This window comes from Ambystoma mexicanum, chromosome 9 (assembly GCF_040938575.1).
Source record: "Ambystoma mexicanum isolate Mex_15411 chromosome 9, UKY_AmexF1_1, whole genome shotgun sequence".
NCBI classification, from domain to species: Eukaryota; Metazoa; Chordata; class Amphibia; order Caudata; family Ambystomatidae; genus Ambystoma; species Ambystoma mexicanum.
The window spans coordinates 878006252-878025927 of NC_090931.1; positions in this window are offsets into that span (position 1 = coordinate 878006252).

Genomic DNA, 19676 nt, shown 5'->3' on the forward strand with positions numbered 1-19676 from the left:
TCATAAATAACCTATCACATGATAATTCGACAAAACTCAACAGTCCATTTGTGCATGAAAATAGCCCAATCTGGCAACCTTGCACATGGTGCCATGTGGAGGCCGGCACATCCAAAGATTCCGTCCACACTCACCTTGGCTTCCCAGTGTCCTGGTGGCCGGTGTCAGTGAGAGGTGGGGATTCTAGTTCAAAATGCCATATAAAGTACCTCACAAACTTTTATCAAGACTGTAGCTGCAGGCGTGTGGGCCACAGGTTACTCTTGCAGTCCCTCGGGAGGCTTGTGGCGTGCAAGCTTCGGCAGGGGCTGCAAGATAAGCGTGCCCGGGTGCTCCACTCCTGCTACAGGGGCACAGCGCGCAGGCCATAAGCATACAGGTGTTGTGGGACATTGGGAAGCCCAGGCAGAGGTCCAGATGAACACCGCTGTTTCTAGATTGCTTGGGCTCCACCATGGCCAGCCCCAGCCCACTTAAAACCCTGTGCACAAAAATAGTGAGAAGTTTCCTTCTTTCCATGGCACATAATGCTACTCAACATTACGGCTCTCCCTGCACCAACCCCTGGTCTCTCTGGCTACATCTTTCCATAATCAGCTGCCCGTTACTGTTTGCAAAGGGCCATAGGAGGAGCTGGCAAGGATAATCTGTAAACCATAAAATCTGAAAATGCTACTAATCGTGTACAAAAAACTAGCAAAGACGCATTACTGAAATTCTGTTTCTGCATTCCAGATTTATTTTTTAGAATTGTGATATCTCCCAATGAAAGTACATTCATGTATGATGAGAGGAACATGCATTTGCTCGAAGAAGCTGCTTTCATCTGAAAGCATTTCAGGGTCTGGGATATGTTCATCCTTTTTAAGTATGGGCGTCAGAGTTCCCAGATTCTTGTGGTAAAGAATCGCTGCGCACACTCAAGTTGCTTGCAACATTTTTTCCATTCCCTTTTTGCACAGCTTGGATGAATCTTAGGTATGAAGTCCGGGCTCTAAAACAGCTCATTATCCCGGGGTGCGCCTCTTAGTGTGCACCTGCTTAAGAGAAGCTCACGTCTTTCATGTCGGAGGCCAGCCAAGGCTCTCATACACACTTTGATTGACGTGCAAACATATTCGCTGCACATTAATCTCTTCCAGAGCCGCGCATATTTGGTACTCTGATACAAGGGGCAGGCTTCATTGGAAGTCAAGAGCTCTTGTGGCATTGTACTCCGAGACTGGGTCAAGAAGTTCCACCTGACTGGCGACCATTCAATGTCGCCTATATGGCACGTGCCAACAGATGGCACGTGGATGTGAACTTGGAAGTAGGCCCGTGAAAGGCTCAGTGGAAAACACCTGTGCACGCCCTTCCCACTACAGGAATGTGGGAAACACAAAGGGCCTCATCTACAAAGTGTTTCTCATGGGGAATTTCATATTGAAAAATACCTTTCTAAATCGGGGCCAAAGTGTCATGTGCAGGTGTAATTTGCTCTGTTAATTCTTTCAGGGGCGGTGAGGGGGGGGTTTGGGGGTGGCTTACTGGTGATGGGAGGAGCCACTTTCTAAACTGGGCGTGGCAAACATGGAGACTCCACTCCCTCTGTTCAACCCCAAGGGTTGCCTGGCAAGGGGCACAAGTATCAAATGATAGCAGCCCAGCATTACACATAGGTGCACACGCAATTTACACATTAATTCACTTAAACATCCCAATCACCATAAACTCACGCATTTACATGCACACACAGCTCCCCATACATCATACACTCCTTCACACACACTCATTCACACATAGATTACATACACGCTGCTTGCACACCTGCATACATTATGAGATAAAACACAACACCCTTTAACACTGCTACTTTCATAAAAAGGCTTCCCTCACCTCTCAGCCAAACAAAAAGCAAGTGAGCAAATCAGCCCCTCCCCTCAGATGTGAAAGAACATATAACGTTGTTATACGTTCCCTCGCATCCGTGGGGAGGGGGCTGATGTGTGCGTTTGATTTTTGTTAGGCAGAGACGTGAAGAAAGCCTTTCTTGAAACTAGCAGCTTTATAACCTGGGCATTTTTCCATATTTGTACCAACACGATTGCTCATTCCATTCCCCCCCTTTGATACCCACCAAGGAAAAATGTGCAGGATGAGACATTCTTTCTTTGTTGGCATAAAAGGCCACAGATTTATTTTCACAACATTCTTTATAACTACCAAATTCAAAATACTGCAAACAAACTGTGAAAATCGTTCTCGAAGGTGCAGCGACCAGGAGACTGTTCCATGTCCAAACCTTGCTTCCCCTTTTCCCAACCAAGTCCACTGTAGGCCAAAACTCCCCCCAACCATTCTTGTCTGAGCCCTGCCTTCCCTACAGGTGTTCCTGGGCTGGGGGAGTGCCGTTTTGTTAGGGGAATCTGAGCCCTCATCAATACCTGAAACGCCCCTGCTGCTTAGGCCACCAAAGGGTGCTGGTTTTGAGAAGAGTGAAAACCCTTCCTGCTTTTCCACAGCTCGTTAGTAGTCTGTATCTTGCCACTGGTCGCAAAACACTGCCTCGCCATTCTGCAATAGCAACGGCCAGGCCTTGCCATTCCACCGTCCTATAAGCAGGGTGGGTGGGAGGAAAACAAAACAAAACTTTCCCTCCTTCATACGCGGCATCCTTCTGCTGTGCTGTGATGTCCCTGAAGGCGAAAACCAGACGGCTAATAAGTCTCCTGCCCGCCCCTTTCCTTTGTCCCATTTCACTGGAATTTTGGCCCCTTTGCGGGCTTCCCTCCCCTCGAGCTTCCCGGGTTTGCCAGCACACCTCCCCCTTACCCAGGGGGGAGGGAGGAGAGGATGCTGCCCTGTTATTCGGGCACCTCCTCCATTTCTTTACGTCGAAACCTCCAAAGAGTTGCTCTGTATGTGCAAAGATATGTCTCGGCATAAACACAGCAAAACTTAAAATCCGCCAGTTTCAGAAAAGGCTTCTTTCCTCTCTCTGACTAACAAAAAACAATTTCGTGCAACACCATTGAGCTAATCGGGCTTCAGCCCCCTCCCCAAAACTCATATTTTGTGTGGGGGAGTTTAGGGGGGCGACAGGGGGCTGAAGCCCGATTAGCTCAATGGTTTTGCATGCCTGAACTCATTCTATCCCATGTACTCACCCAGATAAGATACGTTTGTTCTCTGACTTACAGCCGAATGTAAATCCAGGAACACGCTTCCAGTCACAGAGCTGTAAACGTGAATGAATTCTGTGCATTTACCCCTGGGCTTACTTCCTAACCGTACAGATGAGCTGCACAATTTGTGTGTGGGTGGTTTAGGTGGGGGTTAACAGGGACCTACCCATCCTACCTCAAAGCAGACTTATGGAGAAGTGGTGAACTTCCATCTATGAAGACTGGCTAAGATGCTCTAGTCCAGCAGGAAAAGAAAGCTCCCCATGGAGCAGTCACATGTCAGCACAGCAGCCCGATTATGGCAATGCCGTCTACCTTACAAACATAAACACCTGACCGATTAATAACGCCTTCATATTAGGAAATTGAGGATTGCTTGTCGATATAAATCTCAGAACATGTCTCCCACGCCTGGAAAGTATGGTTGAAGTCTTTCCAGTCATGTCATGTAATTGTTATTATTGTTTTGTTTTGTAGAGCTCCAGCATGTTGCCCTGTGGCTGCTCTATGGTGTAAGGTGCCACCTGGATCTCCAGCTCCCTGCCCTATGGTACAGCTGGCTCCCCTCCAGCTTCATGCCCTATGGTACAAATGGTTCTCTAGCATCCTGCCCTATGGTACATCTGGCTCTCCAGCATCCTGCCCTATGGTACAGCTGGCTCTCCAGCATGTTTCCTTATGTACAGCTGGCTGTCCAGCATCCTGCCCTATGGTAGACCTCGCTCTCGAGCATGTTACACCTATGGGACAGCTGGCTCTCCAGCATCTTGCCCTATGGTAGAGCTGGCTCTCGAGAATGTTGCAGTATAGCTACTCTTTGGTGTAAGGTGCAGCTGGCTCTCCAGCATTTTGCCCTATGGTACAGCTGCTTCTCCAGCATCCTGCCCTATGATACAGCTCGCTCTCTAGCATGTTGCCCTATGGTGCAGCTGGCTCTCCAGCATCCTGCCCTATGGTACAGCTAGCTCTCGAGAATATTGCGCTGTAGCTACTCTTTGGTGTAAGGTGCCAGCTGGCTCTCTACCTGATGAGTAGTTTCCACCTTCAAGACAATGGCGAGGGGGACACATTCTTTTATCCATCCTGCTAGCATTTAGGGACAGCTTAGTGGGGGCCTCTCGAAGGCTTGTTCAGATGTGCCCTTTTGGAGGATGAAGCAGTATTGGGGTGATCAACCCAAAATACCCTGACGGGATGGTCCAGGCATTCCAGGTGGTGAGTCTCTGTTCCCGCCATCCAACAGTTGGAGAATGTTAAGTGACATGTTGTTGAAAAATACAAATAACAAGATATCACACACCAAAAAAATGATTTGGTGTGTAGATTGACACCACCCAAGAGTGTGTTCTGCCTCTGAATACATTGGGGGATCATTTACAAAGACGTTTCGCTGACTGGGCCATCTGAAAATGTGTCAGTGCTGGTGGGGGCCCCATTTTGAAATAATGTTTTGGGATCCCTTGCCTGCGGCAGTGAAAATCTGCTAGAAGCATCTGTGGGGCGTTTAGATTATAATGGAGAGATACAGGAATACAGGGAGGTGGTTGATAGCTGCTTATTATCGCAGGATAGGGAGCCCAAACATTAAATGACTACCGAAAATATCAGTAATGTGCTAATGTAGTGGAAACTGGAATTAAAAGGCAACAGAGAATGTGAGAGTGAGAGAGAGAGAGAGGGAGAGGAAGAGAGACAGAGAGAGAATACATACATTACACATGCTCAGAATCAATGTACAGCTTGTATACACAATGCACATGAACATGCCCATATGCCTTACAACACATAGGGCCTCATCACGACTTTGGCGGTAACCCTTAAATCCGGGGGTCGCGCTATTACCGCCGGATTTAAGGGTCCGCCAAATCAGGACTTCGGCGGATTTCGCCCCAGCTCTTGGCTGGGGGGAAATCCGCTGAAAATTTGCGCTATTACCGCCGGCGGAAAATCCGCCGGCGGTAAGAGCGCGAATTTTCCCCATTGAGCCCAATGGGGAATGGGGTATTCCCCAATGGGCTCAATGGGGAATGAGGAATTACATTACCGCCGAACTCGTGATCCGGTGCTATTAGCGCCGGGGAGTTTGGTGGTAGGGCTAATACCGCCAGCGGTAATACCGCCGGCGTTACCGCAAAAGTCATGATCAGGCCCATAGTATTACGACACATGCTTTTATTTCACACGCTCTTATGCAACACACTACTATGACACATGCTGCTACGACACACTCTTCTTCAGCACATGGTTCTATGATACATGCCCAATGCACATACACACTTAGACATGCTGCATACTTGTATCACACATACTCTTAAAACACACACTTACGACACATACACTTATGCCATGTGGTTCTAAGTTATTAGGACACATGCTCCGAATCAATGTACAGCTTCTTTACAAAATATACATGTACATGCTCATACACCTTACATCAGAGTCTTACAAGATATGCTGGTACCATCCACGCTCTTACAACACTCTTATGACACTCACACATATGACACATGCTCTCGCGACACAAACTTAAGACACATGCACTTACAGCATGTGCTTTTACGCTATTACAAAACAAACTCAGAATGAAAGCACTGCTTCTATACAAAATGTACATATATATGTAGAATATATACATTACCCATGGTCAGAATAACAGCACATGGATTAAGTGTATGTGTTGTTAGTCAGTATTGTAAGACCCTATATGCTAAGAGTGTTGCTCATGTGTGTATTGTAGGAACATGTCAGAGGAGCATGTGTCATAAGAGCCGGAATCCGCAGGAAAGAGAGCCATTGGGGAAAATCTATCAGAAACACCTCTACAAACCCTAACTCAAACCGGGGGTCAAAGTAAAAAATCAGATCGAAAAACTAACTCTAACCGAAAAGAAACTCAAAGTGTAACAACTAGGAAATCTGTTAACGGCTGTGTTGTCCTGAAAGAATAAAAATCATCAGAAATAGAATCGGATTGCAAAATTCAGGATACACGCCAACAGTCAACACAAAACTTGAAGGGTGAGATATACCCGGTGTTCTCCCAGATCCAGGGAGACAAATCCACCAAGAGAAGGAAAGTAATATTTGAATCTCCTGACATTAAATATAAGAAACAGGAAGTAGATGAGAAGGAAACAGAGGATGAAGCAGCCCTGTCTATTTTAGCACAACGGTTAGTACAAAACAACCGCCCTCAACTTAAAGAAACGGAAGAGGGAATGAGAAAAAAAACGACTAATCCACCGATTAAGAGACCTGTGATCATAGATTCAGAGGAATCCACTAACCTATTAGATCTATCTCAACACCCGGAGGAAGAGGGAGATAACGAAACAAACCATACAAAGGAACATCTAGAGAACACGCAAACTCTAAAGAACAGTTCTAGAGACATTAATCTGGACGGCGATTTGTCACCATTTACCTCGCTAGAAGATAAGAGGAAAAAAATTGATAATGAAGAAAGAAAAAAACGACACAGGATGAGTTGGGGGGAAAAACATACCGAAAGAGAACCAACAAATATTTACTCTAACAAGAGAGCTCAACGCCTACAGGATGAGAAAGAAAAAACAAAATCTCCTAGCGTTAATACATCTAGAAGAGCATTCAGGGACAACCAGAGTCACAAACCAAAAAGACAGCGAGATCTCCAATCGGGATCGAGAAATCGAAACTCGAGTTACACATCTACCAAAAATGACAGATTAACCTATAAGGAAAAAATGAAAAGTTGTAGGAGCTTTCATTTGGAAAGCATAGGATAATCAGACGGTACTATTTTGAACAGGAAGAATATAATGACCTTGCTACAATGCATGCCATCCTTAAGAACAATTGCCTCCGTGGACATCAGGATTGTGGAATTCGCTAAGCGAGGCAAATAGGACAGTGTCTACCTACATATCCCTTCTCTGGTGGTAAGAACAATGATGGTACAAGCCACCGAAAATTTCTTGGTACTGGGATATGAGTTAATAATATATAAGGACTCAAATCAGAAACGGGAAAAAACAACGCAAACAAAATCCCCATCGAGACGAAGGGATGAGCAAAGGAAACATGAACATTTAAATCCTGACAGAAGAGCAGCAGCCACATCGCCAAAAAGAAAAAGAACTCGAACGCATGAGAACGAAAAATCCACAGAACAAATAAGTAGTCGCAATAAAAGTAGAAAGGAAAAAGATCAGGAGGGGAAAACACAGAGAAACAGGAGGGACTCGATACCTCCACAAAATGAATCACTTAAACCATATAAAGATCTTACGGGGGCAGGCCGGGTTCCTAAAGGACCTCAATCAAAAATAAAGATCACATTCAATCCAGAAGACAACGAAAAAGAAGAACTATCACCGGCAAACCTGGAAAAAGAATGGAAGAAATTGAAAGAAGGTCAAAGATGGAGATGGATTTCCAAAGTTCTCAATCAAAGTGACTCCAGTTAGCAAACGAAGACAAGGAATTTGGAACCTCCCTCAAATAAGGAAACAAGGAAGGAGATTGCTTCTTTGAAATTTGCTTCCTGGAACACTAGAGGTTTCGCACATCTCCTAAATCAAAGCGACGTACATCTAGGAGACTTTGATGTTCTCTGTCTTCAAGAGACATGGATAAGAGAGCTGTCTACAAGGGATGGCTACGAAGTATACCTTTCCCCAGCGGCAAAAGGACTTTCAGGTAGACCGTCATCTGGCCTCCTGACAATGCTGCGCTCAAACAAAGATCTACAAGTGACAAGAGTATTAGAATCGTCGTTATACTTCCAAGTGTTACTACTAACATGGGAAGGAAGAAACCAAAGATCGCCAGCTCAGAAGCCAGAGAACATCATAATAATCAACACTTATTGGAACCCTCTGGCATTAAGCGACAAACAGTTCTTAAAACAACTAAACAATATCTTCGAGAAAATTGACTCGGAATTTCAACTAAGTCACCTGATCATATGCGGAGATTTGAATCTGGAATACCCTAAACTACAACAGTTCAATCAGAATCGATCTAAAACCCCAGCAAAGAAAAGGGGAATAAAATGGGACATACTAATGAAAACAAGATCCCTAAAAAAACCTTCATTTTATGATCGAGGAACACGTTTCCCGGATACCAACTTGGGAAAATGACTCTTCAGCATATACCTTGGATCATTTCTTTGTCAGCCCGGAATTCTTAACATACGTCACTAACTTTAGGGTCAGGCGTACCAAGAACAGTGACCATCACTTACTTGAGTTCGAATGGAAATCCCAACAGGAACCAAGAGAACTAATGAGAACAAGGATCGAAGAATCCCGAGGCAGAATAAGATTAATGTTAAAACTGGAAGATATAACTAATCTTACCAAAAAATATGCAGAAAGAAACAACAACGATAAAGAGAAAAAAGCTGACTATGAACAATGTCTAGACATCTATAAACAAAGAGTGAATACGGTAACAAATAAGGGAGGTGAATACATGCATAATTTCGACAAGCTTTTGGTAATCGAACGGAAAAAGCTAAGGAAAGCTGAAAGACTGGCAAAAAATACTAAAGATATAAAAGATGTAGAGGCAGCCCAAAAAGCAAAGAAAACACTATAAACACTGGCTAAGATCGCGCAGAGCAGCAATGCTCCAAGCAGATGCAGAGCTGATGCTAAGATCAATGAACGGGCGCAACTCTAGGGATTTCTGGACATTAATTAAGCAAACAACGAATACTCAGAGAAATGTAATCGATAACAGCGTAGGAGAAGGCAAGTGGATTGAGCACTTCATCAATCTCTACAAAAATCCCAATAAAGAAACAAAGATCGTAAACAACAGAGTGGAAGCAAAATGGGTACTCCCAAATGACATACCATCAATTATAACGAGAATTAAACGACTGAACACCTCTAGAGCTCCAGGCCCGGATGGCCTGACTAACGCCCATTTAAAAGAATCGCCACAAAACTGGGCACTATTTAACAGTAATGTATTTGATACCATCATAGAAACTAAATTGATTCCGAAATCCTGAAAAAAGGCTATAATAGTTCCAGTTTATAAGAACGGCCCAAGTCAAAATCCAAAAAACTATAGACCAATAGCGTTATTAGACGTTATTGGGAAAATATATGGTTCAACCTTGTTGGAGATGTTCGAGAAATGGGCAAATGAAAACGAACTGATGGACCCTTTTCAATCGGGCTTTGTGAGGAATGCAGGAACTCTGGCCTCACTGAGGAGGTCCAACAAGGCCGAAACATGTCTGGGGTTGCTTGGTTTTCTGTGCAGAGGGGACCTGGCCTAGCAGTTCGGGCTGGGCTGCTACCTTCGGTGGCGGCAGCTGCTGACTGATTTGCACATGGCTGGCCCCCTTTTGCAATGGCGCAGACGGGCTAAAATACGGTGGTGTGGAAGGTTGCCCAGAGCAATTGCCAGTGGTTTAGATTCATTCGAAACCTTCCACCCATCAATTTTGTGGTCAGTCTGGACTTTGTGTCTTAGCATCTTTCCTTTTTCAATGATTATTAAAGTGTAGACTCGTTTATTTTTCCAGCATGCAATGATTATTACGCTTTGAATGGACTTTGTGTTTCAACATGCATCATATGTGCTCTCGTAATGATTATTACACTTTAAATAGATTTTGTTTCCAAGCATGCATCATGCACGGTCTCTCAATGATTAATAGTCTTTGGATCGCATTAGTTTCACACCATGCATACTAGTTTTTTCTTTCTATTATAAATACAATTTAAACACATTATGTGTTGAAATGTGGATCGTACCATTTTCTCTTAATGATTGGTAGAGCTAGAATGCACTCTGTTTCCTACCATGTATCATACCGTATCCCATCACTGATTGTTAAACTTTGTTTACCCACATGAAACAAACATTGATCTCTCTGAAATTAGACTGGAATGTTTCTGAGCATGCATCCTACTTTGTTCTCCCAGAAATGATTATACTTTGCTTCCCAGATCCTGTCAAAATGTGTTCTCTTAGTGATTGTTAGGCTTTGGAGTACTTTGGAGTAGTGGAATTGTTCTCCAGCGTGAATGATTATCAGATCTTCAAAAATGTATTGCTCAATAATTATAACACTGTGAACAGAGTACTAGACTTCCTTTCCCAACATGAAACATGGAAGTATCCTCTTTGTAATCATTTCATCTGTGCACATATCAAATCTCCATCTGACACTACAAAACATTAAAAACCAAGTAATTAGAAAGGCATTTAAATCCACCAAACATAAAAATACAAACGGCAAAATGAAGCATAAAGAATGAAACTAATATCAAACCAAGAATGGTGCCAAAAGGGAACAATATTAGTCTAGAATTAAAACAATATTAATGTGGGAACACATTGTTTGTAAAGCCTTGCTTTTCCCAAGATGACTGAACGTGGTGTACACGCTACAAAAGTAGCTCATTCATCTTGCCAAAGGTATTTTTGAAATTATGGAGAGTACATTTTGGGTCTTCCCATATGTTGCTCTGTAGAAGAGATCTCTACAGAGCAGCTCACAGCGCGAAAGCTGCACACATGCCCGGGCAGCCTCCTGAATTGAATGAAGTGCCCGCTTAACAAGCAGGATAAGTGACTTGACAATAACTGTCTCCAGACCAGCGCAGTAAAAATCAACCTCACCACATATGGATAAGAGGCTCAATCGATTGTCTCATCGTGACAAATGCACAGGGAACACTGATAGAACTTAGCCATTTGCGAAATCCGATACACTTAAGTCAAAATCAGAGCTTGCAGTAAACACTGTGAAAGTACCAAGATCACGAGAGAAAGAGGACCACATCACCCTACCTCTCTTTCCCATCCTGATGAAGGCCATCTACTCTTCTGCTACACAAAACAGCTGTTAATTGGCTGAAACACGGTTGTGTTGACTCCCCCCCAGTGTTAAATGTCAACACTGCAAATGTTGTAATGTGTTTTACTTTGTGCCTATGTATTTTGTTCAACATAATCCCTGAATGATGCTAGGGACAATTCATGTTACTCTATATTCATGCCCAACCAACATTACTGGGTAAACATTGATGTATCATTCTTAGATATTGGGAGTCATTACGAGTTTGGAGGCAGCCAAACTCGTGTCCGGGTTCTCGGAATGGGGACTTACCAGGTCATTCCAACCTTGGAGGACCCGGTAATTCCCCATTCTGAAAACCATTCCCCATTCCCATTCGAGCCCCCATAGGGCTCAATGGGAATGGGGTAGGAGCTAATAACGGGCCCGCAAATAGCGGGCGCGTTATTAGCTCCCTAGTCCCTTAGCGGGTTCCGCTAAGCGCAGCTGGTAAAACCAGCTGGCGTTTGTGGGACCCGCTAAGGTACCTCGGAATGCAGCAGTAGGGGGTTAACGGCACTGGCATCCTTACCGGTGCCGTTACCCCCCTACCGCCGTACTCGTAATGACCCCCATTGTATTGTAAATAACATATGTCCTATTACAATTTTTTCTAAAAAAAACTCATGCCTGCAAAAAAACACATGGTAAGAACCAAAATCTACTCTCCATAATTTCAAAAATGCCTTTGGCAAGATGAATGAACTACTTTTGTAGTGTGGACACCAGGCTCCAGGGGTAATTTCCTTTAAGTTTCTTTACTAAGTTTAGAAAGTTGTGGAGGGTAAAATAAACACCTACAAGACTAGCTGTCCAGAAAAATGACGGTTGTTCTCCCTACTGAAAAGAAAAACATACTTATCTGTGTTATCATGCACAGAAAACAAGAAGTGAAGCCATACCTACCTGCTCGCTTTAACACAAGCTGCAGCCGTGACAAATCAGTAGTCACTTACATGGTGCTACACATAAAAGAGAAAAGCTACATTTCCTGGAATTCATTAAAGTGTGAATAGGACTGAATTAAACTAAACAGTATACAATGGGATAGTTGCAATCAAATGTTCAAAGTTTAAGAGCCCTGAAGAAGAGCGTAGCTAGAAACACGTGCAGGCTTCGCAACTGCTAAATGCATTGCAAAAAAAAAATCATGTTGATATAAATCTCGAGATTTCTTTTTGGACTTAATTGATTGTCAAACCACCAATCTATACTGCAATAGTAGATTCTGTTAAAACATTTTGATAGAACAAAACAGAGGGTGTGTATCCTGAAGACTTTTTGCGAGGCTCCTGTAGAAACCAAAAAAAAAAAAAACCTTTGTGTGCCTGCTTTACTAAGTTCCTTAGTAAGTTACATCATTTGACAAGTTAATATTAGCTGGACCCGACAATGCCCACCACCCAGGCTCCATCCTTCTAAATGACCTGAGTGGAACACTGGTTTAGTACAACAACACATCTCCTATCTTTCCAAAACACATAATTTCAAGTCTTCCCTTCAAACGGTTAAGAAACCAAGTTTCCCTCTCACCTTGCTCGTGTCTTGTTCCAGCGAGCCCCCCATGGTTCATGAGCAGAATGAAATGATGTGGGTCATTGGGGATAGGAATAATGCACTCATTCTGAATATGATTAGCCATTTAGTTGTTAGCTAGCGTGGGCATTTCCCTGAGGCGTCCTAAAATCGTTTTGAACTGGCCAAGCACATTAATCGAAGAAGAGGGTGAAGCTTCTTCTTTCAAAACGTCCACCTTTTATAAACAGGCCTAGGAAGAAAAACTCTGGATGTTGCCTCATTTTGATGGACTGTGGATTTACTCATAAGCATGTTTTAATAATCAGATACAGTAAAGTCAGTATTTATAGCAATAATGAGGTTTGAAAACTCCAACTTTTGAATAAAGCTTTCCCTGGAAACGTAGTGAGGTTCTGGTCATCCTTAGTAAGGTGACAAGCCTTTTTTAACTCTCCAATGTCCACTCTTTGTTCTTCTACCAATATCAGCAAAGGTGTATAGGAGAGAGAGGGGGAGAACGTAGGTACCATGGGATGTCATTTAGGCATTTTTGCTGCAAATGAAAAGCATACATTTTGGTTAACAGACTGTGTGTGTTCAGAGGTGTTCCTGTAACATGCTCATTTGGTCTTAGTATTGGACTGGTTCCGAAAATATTATTATCTTGAGAAATAACATGTACAGATAGTGGAGTAAGCCCCATGGTTCAATATCCCAAGGCTTCTTTCTTTCTTCTACCTCTCTCTAGCTTGTATTCAGTAAGGACTGGATCCTTTGCTCACTTCTGGAGAAGATAGGTGATAGAAGTCAGGTCTCTGTGTCTGTGTGATGGGATACAGGGGATTATTACCCGCCAGTGTAGCACTATTTCTCTCATTTGTTCCCGCCCGTATATTTAATGCGCTACTCTATTTCTGCTAGTGCCCTACCAATTCCATCTTGTGGCTCTGTTTGTGTTTATTAATTGATCTATATTTGGTTGAGATGACTCCCAGCAGTTTGGAGATTTGACACCTCTTCCTCCTTCAGCCCACCTGTAGATTTATCAAGACGCGGGCTAATAGGTTTAGCAGCAGAGGAGATGGAAGGTAAGTCTGTGACCTCCCTTGAGAGGCATGTCTGGAGACAGGCATTGCTCCAATAAAACAAAGCCAACATATGATATAAAAGACTTTCCGAGTGTTACCAGAATGGCAGCAACAAGAAATATAGTGAACAGTAAAAATAGAAATTGAGCCCAGCAATGCCCAGATAACAGTACTTGTGATCAGTATGAATTTAGCAATTCTATTTTCTAAAAAATCTGGAGGGGGGTGGGGGCATTGAGAACGAAAGGTCAATGAACTTAAGCTTGGCAGGGTACAGTTTCACTGAAAAACAATGAACTTACAGTCTCATAAAGTCAGAGACCCTTCCATCTGTGGGCACACTCTGCTGTATCTCTGACTACTGGCACATGACACCATAGACTCACGGGAAAGCGACAATGCAAAGATCAGAGCAAGCTGCAGGCCACTTCATAGACTCAGTCTCTGCGTCCACCTCACATTGTCAGTGGCACGAATCTCCGCCGCAAGGCACTGGCACAGAGCGTCTGTGCCAGTGCCATCTCCAGCTCCCCCATAGTGGGGCAAGCCACACATGCATCCGTTATCTTGCACACAATCCTTGTCATTCACAGCCTTCAGTGTGTGTACCTGTGTTATTGAATGTTGTTTCCCAAATGGAACCAGATGCTTTCAGCTTTGTGCTGGATGTTATGAGGCCGTTTGCCCTGTTCCCTCTGGCCGTTGCCCATGTACCTACTCTCCTGCCTGCCTCATGTTAGTTTGTTCTGTGTTGTTTTCTCTTCCTCTATCTCCGTCCCACTCAGCATCCTTTCTCAGCTCCGCCAAGAGAACATCTGGGTCCTCCAGACTCATGGCTTTTGGGATTTGGGGTGTTGACTCCTTTCCCCCTTCTGGCAAGTGTGCTACGCCTCTGGCTCCACCTGTGGTTGCCTACCTCCTTCTCTCACACTCGCGTGTTAATGATTGGCCTGCAACTCAGCTGGCTTGGTCAAGTGGTGACCAACATACACAACAGACACGTGCATTCCTCCGCCAAAATGTGTGACTCACCAAACTGTACACACAAAAACGGGATTCATTTTAGAAGTACTGGCCATCCAACATGGAGAAGAATGTACCTACAATGTTCAAAACATTCCTCCCATATTCTGGTTAGGTCTTAAATAATAGAGCAATGTCATCCACGTGAAGGTCTATTTTAGATCTCCCTTCGAATGGCAGACAGCCCTGAATCAAACTGGTACTCAGAAGACATGTTGTCAGGAGTACAATAACAAGCGAAATGAAATCAGGGACAGCTGGTCAGCCAAATAGATCGAGGACTGGCACAATGTAGAGCAACAGACACTTCTTATAAATGCAGATACATCAATGTCAAGCAGCAAATGCCTGCAATGGAGCCCTGACTAAAAGAACAAGCGAATATCCAGTAAAGCTGGAAAACACTTGTGAATTGCCAAAAGTATATCTGATGTACTCAGTGCTTCTATCAGTGCTTTCAATTAGACTATACATACTTGTTCATGTAGCTGACCTTTAATACATTCTTTACTTGATAATTAATTGTTAAAAATGCCAATATCATAATAAATATCTTTAATATCCATCTGGAGGGTGAAACAAGTTACAAGAGCTAATGATATAGAGCAGTGTGTCTGATGGCATGATTTTCTCCGTGTCTCTATATGTTATGGAACAAATCCAAATATTACATATCTTGTCAACAATTTTCTAAATAATATTATCTTCCTCTGAATACAAAGCATCATATGTGAAATCAGTCTTCTCTCAAACCTATTATGTGTACAATTATTGATGAGTTGAGGTCAGGCACAGCCATCTATTGAGTCTCCCAAATCTTCATACAATTAAACAAGCAAAACAAAAGTTATCATTTTTTGTTTTTTTAATAAAATGCAAAACCACTTACCCGTATTTTACATTTGCTCAAACAGACTAATTAGAAATGTGTGTTAGCAACTGTCCAGCCTCAAGTAGGTGCACTATTTTGTGAAGAAACAAAATAGATGTTCATTCACACTGTCATTCAATTTCCAATAATCAAATGTTAAATGATGGCCTTTGATGATTGCTTTCCTTCATCGTATATGTCGGTAGGCTATAATCGAAAATACCTATACAGATGACTATGATACAGAAGTCAAAGCAATTCAAGAAAGAATATTATGACATTCCAATCATTTAAACAACAAATGCTAAAAAGCACAATGTACAAGAGAATTAGAGTTCTGAGATAACGTATGCATTAAAACTAACAACATAATTTCTATATTATACGTTGTTCCCTTTATCCTACTACATCATCACTGATCTGCATCTATGTTGTGTTGAGAAATCCCAGTTCTAAATGGTAATATACAGTTAAAATGTAAATTTGATTAAATTCACCCCACTAGTAAATTGAAAAAATGAAGGTGCACGCAAATGATATCCTTTGAAAATCATTTTATAACAAATGGCTCTATCAGAGCCTTGGCGGTATCCGACATCGGGAGGATAGTTTACGGGCAATAAGCTTGCCTTGGAAGCAAGACGAATGAAGCAACACAGGTTTGATCCCTGGGTACGCGCTTAGAAACCTCTGGGTATTAAGCGCGTATAATAACCTATCATATCATCCCAGGGGTAATACCGCCGGGATACCGCCAACACAAATAGCATTACTGCTATTCGGTCCGGCGAGTAACGGTGCAGCAGTAAGTTCTCATTCCCCATTGGGTGCAATGGGGTTGAGGGTGCTATTAGCACCGGTGCAGTTAGCGCCGGAAAAACGAGCGGAAAGTGGAGTATTTTACCTCCAGCAAAATGCTGGAGGTAAAACTCCAAACTTTCTGCCCAATTCATGATTTAGCCAGCCCTTAAAGGTGGCGATAAAAGCATTACTCCTGCATCTAAGGGCGGAGGCCAAACTCGTGATGTGGCCCAAAATGTTTACATCATATGAAATAAAATCTATTTTAAAGAAATATTTGATCCTAATGTCTGCAGCTTAACTACATTTCTGGGTGTTAAGGTTCAGTTGGAACCTTCCCATTAGCAGTGCCACCTGTGTTGCTCTGATGAATAAACAGCTAACACATCCAATATTTCTGCAAAAATCAACAATTCACCCCAATTTCTTTCACAATATGTCCTTTCATAAAGAACAAACTATCTTATTAGACCTTTCTGAAAACAATCTAGTACATTTTTGTGAAGAGGACTCTTTATTAGTGAGGTTGTGTCATTTTGCGAAACTCCCATCTACTAGGCTGACAAATTAGTGCTTTAAGAGACACAAGCGTGTTCAATGTTGTTACAAATCCTCACTCCTGAAGGTGTATAGGGCTAAATATGGCATCATCTTTTTAAATTGATTATTTTGGTAGTCTCTCTAAGAGCTGCATCCATACCAAACATCCACAGGTCATGATGTGCATCAAAGTCATAGGGATTCATTGGGTAAACACTCTATACCCAGAAAGACTGTCATTTTGTCAACTCACTACATGAATTCCCAGCTACAGTTAATGGTTTTACAATTGTACAACTATCCAATGCATTTAATTGATGTTTCAAGCTACAGTGGACATATTGACAACAATTCTAATATTGGATTTATGTTGTATAATTATTGCTTTGACTTTCCCCAAACTTTCGTACACATTGGCACTCATTATGAGCATGCCGGTCCGGAAAAAACTGCCAGTAACAACTGTTACCAGCATCTTTACTGGACCAGCACCTTTTCCGGACCAGCATCCTATGAGTCTGCCCGTAGGGGCAGTGAATTACTGGCAGGCCTAACCTGCCGGTAGTTCATGCCCCTAAAGGCAGATAATTCACTGTAACAGTGCTGGTGTTTCAGTGTTCCCATTCCCATGGAGTCCTACTAATCAGCTGCAGTGATATCTTGGCAGGGGTATGCTGCTTATTGCCTTCGACCTTGGGTGCCCTAAGACCTGAGGAAAGCCGAGGTAGCCAAGTGCCCCAATCAATAAGCAGCTTCCTCCTATGCCTTGCTGCATCACTACCTGTAGAGCTGGTCCATGTGGATAGTGCATTGACTGCATCTTCTATTGTGTTGGACATGTTGCAAGCAATAAAAAAGGCTTCGGTTATTCAGGACCTCTGTTGCGTTTTGAATACTGGGACAGTGGGGGTCTAACTCACTCACTATTTTCAAAGAGTGAAGTTCACCCTCATGACACTCCAGTTCAATGTGTTCACAAAGAAATAGATTTCAATTACTTTATTGACTATGGCAGACTCCAAGCATTGAGCATGTTGTTCCACACACAATTTGAGATGTCTAACACTTACGTATATCTCAAATGACAGGCAAAAGTCCTAATACAATAATGCTACCAAGGGTCTCAGTTTTAAGCATAATTCACAAAGCACATATACCTTGTTCCATGTTCCCCTTTTCAGTGATATAACTTTTTAAAAAGGGCACCCAAAAATACATTAAATGCTATATTGGAATTGACTAATTCAAAGGAAAGTGTGTAAATAATCTTGAGGCATGGGTGACTATTGGTCGATTACAAACCTCCCGTTGATTGGCAAAATCGTGGTAAAAGAAGAACTGAAGAACTACACCTCCTAAACGACTATCAGTCAGGGTTCCATCCCAAGTTTAGCATCGAGACAGACACCATACAGGTGGTGGATGATGCCCTCGAAATCATGTACTCATGCCTCCTTGTCCTCCTTGACCTCTTGGCTGCATTCAACACTGTTGATTACTACATCTTCCTCTCCCTTCTCACTGACAGGATGGGACTCTCTGTCCTCAATTGGTTTACCTCCTACCTCTCGGGCTGAGACCAGGCCATCCAGATAAATATGTTGCGTTCTAACCAACTCATAATCTCTTGCACAGTCCCCCCAAGACTCCATCCTCTCACCAATCCTTTTTAACCTTTATTTGACGCTTCTGGGCACACTCCTAAAAGATCCTGACATAGTCATCCACCAACACGGAGAAGATGCTCAGTTGTACATGAGAGTAAAATGTTCACAGGACATCAATCAGCTTTGCGATTACCTATCCTTCATCCAGGCGCTCATTTAGCTCCCCTAAAAGCAATCCACCACTCTGCAGCACATCTTATTAGAGGTATGCAGAAAATGTACTGAATCACCCCGTACTATGCAAACTAAGGTGTCTTCATCTACAGGTCAGGATACATTTCACAACTGCATGTATCATCTACAAAACACACACCTGCGTTCTCATCAGTTTAGCTCTGCATATCTGGTGGCAGACACTTCTTTCACACCAAATTGACCCACCAGCTTGAATCACAACTTGTCAGCAAAGATAGGACCTGCTAACAATCCTTCTTTTGTCACACACCCACTCTTTAAAACTCAATCCTGGTATTGGCTTGGAATGCCCCCACAATTCTCCAATTTCAAAAATCTCTCAAAATGTGGGCTTTTCAGAAACCATGACCTAGGACTAATTCCAATGGCTGCACAGACTGATGCACAAACTCCAACTCACAGTACTCCAGGTGAGAAACCTGAGGGTATTCTCACTTCCACTCACTTAAGATCTTCTGCGCAGGTGGCTAGGGAAATGCCATTGCTCTTGGATCCTGACCCCGACCCTGTGGGTGGACAAGCGAGGGAGGATCACCTGGGTGGAGGATCCTTGGGGATTGGAATTGGGGTACCTTTGGGCAAAACGCGGTACTCCCCATTTCCCTTAGATGCAGAAAACCTGATTACACGGGTAGTTAGGGGATATTTTGTTATCCGTATCCCATTGACTGGAATAAGGGTAGGAGATACTCTCAATTCTGACAGGTTAGGAAGAAAACAAAAATAATTAAATATAAAAGGGGCGGAGGGCCTTTTGGGACTGTAAGTGGGATACCCTTGGGAGAGACATGATATCCCCCTTTTCCTACTAATAACCAACCTAATCCGTCCCCTGCCTTCATGGGGTATTATGAGTCAACTCGCCTGACTTCCTCATATTTAACTCCTAAAAATACAGGGTTGAAGAAGATGCAACTGCAAGTAATGAAGACTAGGGGCTTTTAGCACTCTGGTACT